Source organism: Pinus tabuliformis, chromosome 4_1 (genome assembly GCF_031772625.1).
Source record: "Pinus tabuliformis cultivar Carrire ecotype Pingquan chromosome 4_1, CPIR1, whole genome shotgun sequence".
NCBI classification, from domain to species: Eukaryota; Viridiplantae; Streptophyta; class Pinopsida; order Pinales; family Pinaceae; genus Pinus; species Pinus tabuliformis.
Window position 1 is genome coordinate 231,006,080 of NC_142303.1, and position 5,539 is coordinate 231,011,618.

The window sequence follows — 5,539 nt, forward strand, 5'->3', positions numbered from 1 at the left end:
GATGTCAGGAAGAATGGAAGAGGCTTGGACGGAAGGGAGTCATCCTTCGTTGAGTGTTGATGCTCAAGCTTCCATTCATATTCTTCATGAATGACAGTGCATGTTGGTTGTGCAACACCAACCCCGTTGATGGGTTGATCCTTGTTCACAACAAGTGTAGAGTCTGGAATGGAAGAACACAACACAGTATCATATGGAGGATTAGCTAAGTACAAAGACAGAGGTTTTGGAACAAAATGCATGTGACAACTTGATCGACTCACAACCAAATCTATGTGAAAATTAAGTGAAGTGATGCTAGGAAGATGTGACAGTTGAACTGATGTGTGAGCATGATCTCCCACATAACTCTGCAATGGTGGAGTTGTTTGATGAGGGGATGACAGATAGTCACTTGTGACAGTGACCATCTTCATCTGCGATTGCACAACTCTATCACTTAAGAATGTTGAGTGGGGCTTGATTTCAAACTTCTTCTTGGGGCGAGAAAATTTCTTAACGCAATAGTTGAATCAATCCCAAAGATAGAAAATTTTCATTTGGCTCTTCGGAGCTTGAAACTATAAATCATAGAAGCGCTGCCCAAAATCCATAGTTGATTCATGTGGAGCTTTCCATTGTTGTAACAATTTTTGGTCAAGATGGTCTAGATCAAAATGATAGAACATGTCTTCAATGAGATCACAGAAGTCCTCAAGTGAGTGTGTGTTGTCAGCTGGTAGGCTGCACAACCATCGATGTGGAGATTCGTGAAGTTTGTATGCAAGCAGCAAGTTGGCCTATTCATCAAATCGTCCATCTTCCTCATGAAGAATGGAAAGAAAGTCATGTAAGAACTCAGGCCGAGCCACTTCGTCTTCACCATCATACGTGTAAGTGGAAAAGTGATAGAAAAACTCCCTCGTGATGGTGACATCTTCGGGATTTGAAAAAAATCATGGAGGGAGAAGAGTGAAAGAATCCATGATAGATATGTAAAGGTTCAAAACATGATGAGAGGACACAGCTTGTCATCTAGCCCTCCTTCTAGTACCAGAAATGTTGACAGTGCAGGACCCACCAACATGTGAAGGGATCTCCCCGGTATGAAGTCCCAATTAGACCTTAGACCGTTTAGTGTAGGAGTCCCAGCAGTGGGTTGTACAATAATGTCTTGACCGCAATTTCACACAGAGGCAAGTAAGATAACTCTGCTGGTAGCAAGGGTGTGACAGCTGCGGTAAGACAAGGAAGGTGCATGAATGGTTCTAACACACAGAGAGTTTGGTGAGTGTGCCCCTTGGAAACCTTTGGTAGCATGTGGCTTGGAAGGGAACAAATGAGCGAAGATGCATCATAAACTGGAAAGCAAGTTAGCCAACAATCCAAAGTGATGGTTAAACCAACAAACACATTTCAGTAAGATTCATACATACTTATACATAATAGTACATACATGTATGCGTAAGAAAACAGATACATATACCATTTAGAGTAAACAAGATAGCTGGAATACAATATGACATATGCATGGAACGTGTTGACTCTGTTATATTGATAAGTGTCAGTTCCAGTCATACAATACATGCATGTCCAACCACCACTTCTGACAACAAAATGTTACAGCCACAACCGCTTGCTCCTCCAAAGAGATGTACTAGCTTTATGCAGTGGAGAAGGCAAGGCTCATTACAATATTGTCCAAGCTCTCTCTAAGATAGTATTATTGGAAACTTGGATGTCTAAAAGCCTATACAATTAGTTATGAGGTTCCCCTTTGTGACAGTTCATCTACCCTCATGAATCTTCATCTATTCTATGACTCTTACATCCAACTATTGACACTTGAACTTTCACTTGACAAGACATTACATTACAATGCACATGTGCCCATGTGAGACAAATTGGCTTGAGCAAGCCATGCAAGACATCACTGACATTCGGACCATTCTGGTGAGAACAAATCTTTGACATGTTTGTTATGGTGAAGGTCGTGAGCTGATGCCAAGCTTGGTCATCCATGATGGTGTGCATGCACTCCCTAGTGCCATCTTGCTCAAGCAAACTCTTGCCTCCATTGCATCTGGGTGCATTGGTATGGCTCCATCCAACTCGTCTGCTAGCATGTAGATAAACCAACAACACACTGATGCATAGTGTCTGTGCTAATATTCAAGTGTGTGCTGGTGGTCATGCACATCAACTATCTATTACATGTTCAACTCCAGTTGGACTTGCTTCTTGTCTTTACCTTGGTGAGTGTGCCAAATGGGTTAGATCACATGCATGTGAACTATGGCATGCATGTTGATGAATTCCCTTGCATGTGATCAACAACACCACTCACCATGTCTGCTCCATGCTCGCTATTGTGAGGAATCTATAACTTGTACAGGCATAGTTTCATCCATCTGTGCATGTTGCGCCCCCTCCTGTACATGTTCATGCTACAACTCATTCCATTGTCTATGCAGCTCCTGCTCTTCCATGAGTTTCTACTTGAGCACATGAAACTCCTTTTCTGTTCCGTTATCTGCCTTCATGTGATCTTCATGTTGCATTATCACCTCATAGCTTAAGGCTCCAAAGTTATTTTCATCACAAGTGGATCTGCTTGATCTTGCAACTTTGTTTCGCCTTTGTGTTGTCAACAACCTTCCGCATTCATTACATCTAGTATGCTGCCTTCAGCTGTTGTTGATGGTGCTGCTTGCTGTGATATTGTTGCCCTCATATCCTGATGCCCTTGTCTATGAACAATTTGATGTCTTCATGGGTAGGCAATTTCTAAACACTTGATCAAATTCATCCCCAAGCGTACTCTAAATGGTGTCTTCGACTCTACTCTCCTGGAAACCATTGTACCTGTGTTGCTGAGAGGTAGATGAACATGTGATACCTGGAGACATGGAAACACTCATGGAAAGCAATCTGTCAATTAATGTTGGGACAGAGTCCCCTGCGGTCAATTTTGGGGCAAAAGCCCAAGTTTTGGGGCAGAAAGCCCAAGTTTTTGTTACGTAAAGTGTAAATTCTCCGCAAGTTGTGGTCATAGAGTACGTAAATAGTAAGTTTCATAAAGGGATTTTCCATCCTTTTATGTAAAGTTGTGTCGGCTTTAGTAGATCTACCCATGGTCCGTGGAGCATTGTTGGGTTGTGTTATATTCTTTCCATGACTAGCCCCACTAGTTAATCGGGGGGTTAGAGAGGGGGCGGAGCCCCCCCTTTGTTGCACTAATTGCGTAGTGGGGAGTCACAGAGGGTTTGAGGGGGCCGAGGTAGAGCCCCAGGGAAATTTTTTTGGGACCCTATATTAGGTGGGCAGACCTACCTATGGTTTTGTGCATGGTTTCTGCACATGGTTTTGGGCGCGATGGTTTTTGGTCCATGGTATTGGATGCTTCGACATGTATAAATATGTATTGTAACATTAAAAGGAACATAATGAAAAATCAAGCTAGTAGTCCCAATTTTGGGATCCAAGGGAAAATCTCTGTGTATATTTGTTTTATGTGTTATTCTCTCGCATTGTTTACTTTCTACTTAGAATTAATATGCAGGTAATTTTCGTACAAGGTTAAAACCTACATTTTGTATCAGAGCTATTTTGGCGTCAAGGGGATGCCTTTGTTGCTGAGGGGTTTCACTCGGGCTTGTGGTAGACCTTGTTCAGTGGGAGATCTGCGGGATCGATTCTAGTGGTGAAAGAAGATGGCGAGCAGTGGAAATATAGAGATCAAGAAATTTAATGGTCAGAGTTTTGAGTTGTGGAAACTCAAGATGGAGGATTTTTTGGTGGATAAAGATCAGTAGACCACGATAGATCTGAGTACTAAACCAATGGGAGTGTCCAATGAATAATGGAAGAAGTTGGATCAGAAGGCAAGGAGCATAATACGATTGTGTGTCTCAAATTTAGTATTTTTGAATGTATCAGGGGAAGCTACATTGAAGGCTTTGTGGGACAAGTTAGGGACTTTGTACCAATCTAAGTCGCAAGTTAATAAACTGTTCCTACGGAAAAATTTGTATAACCTGAGGATGAAATATGGAGACTTGGTGACATAGCATATAAAGATATTTAATATTGTGGTAAGTCACTTATTATTAGTTAATATTACAATTCTGGATGAAGATAAGTGCATCAGTTTGTTGTGTTCTCTACCAGATTCATGGGATAGTCTGGTTATTGCAATAGGTAGCAATGCAACTGCCTTACAGTTTGATGAAATAGTCTCATCCTTGCTAAATGAGGAGATGAGGAAGAAAAATATGGAGAGCCAAAATGGTGATGCCTTGTCTATACGAGGATGGTCCCAGAACAGAAACAAAAATAAGTCATCGAGTGGGAGATCTAAATCTCCAGAAAAACTTGTAAAGGTAGTGTGCTGGAAATGTAGAAAGGAAGGGCACTTCAAAAGGGACTGTAAATCTAAAGCTCCTGACACAAGAAAGGAATCTGATGATGCTCCTTTTGCAGAGGCAAAAACCACCTCAAATGAAGGTGGGGATGTGTACTTGGCTTCTTCAAGTACACATGTAGATCATGAGGCATGGTTGATTGACTCAGGTGCATCCTTTCACTTCACTCCCCATAAAGAGTGGTTCTACGAGTATAAGAAATATAATGGTGGTGATGTCTTCTTGGGAGATGACAGGAAGGCTAGAATCGTTGGTCATGGAAAATTCAAGTTGAAGTTGTAAGGTGGAAGGATTAGAACACTTCTAGGTGTTCTGCATATTCCCTCATTAGCGAGAAATCTAATTTCTGTAAGCAAGTTGGATGATGCAGGTGTAAAAACAGTGTTCGAGAAAGATACCTGCAAGATGGTTCAGGGAGCACTGGTATTGATGCGGGGAGTTCAGATTGGAACTCTATACAAGCTGCAAGGTAGCATTGTTGTTGATGGCTGCAATAGTTCTGTGGTTCCTGAAAGTGGAGCAGAAAATATAGTGGTCTCTAGAGAAAAGACAATGCTATGGCATCAAAGGCTTGGACATATTGGAGACAAGGGCATTTGAATACTTCATGGTAGAGGTATGGTAAAATGTATGACTAATAACACTCTCTTCTATGAAAATTGTGTATATGGGAAGCAGAATCGGCTGAGTTTCCCTTCTAGTGGTAAGAGGGCGAATAAGATATTAGAGCTTGTGCATAGTGATGTGTTTGGACCTGTGAAGGTTCCATCACTGGGTAATTCTGTGTACTATGTATCATTTATAGATGACTTCTCAAGGAATACATGGATATATTTCCTCAAGAAGAAATCTGAAGTCTTCAACAGGTTTAAAGAATTTAAGGCTCTGGTGGAAAACTAGACAGAGAAGAAGATAAAGGTGTTGAGGACAAATAACGGTGGAGAGTTTTTCAGTAAGGAATTTGAAGAATTTTGTAAGAAGTGTGGTATAGCATGATAGAAGACTACCCCATACACACCTGAGAAAAATGGATTTGCAGAAAGAATTAACAATATGTTGATGGAAAGGGCAAGAAGCATGCTCAGTGGTGTCAGCTTAGGATAGGAACTTTGGGCAGAGGCGGTGGAGACAACATG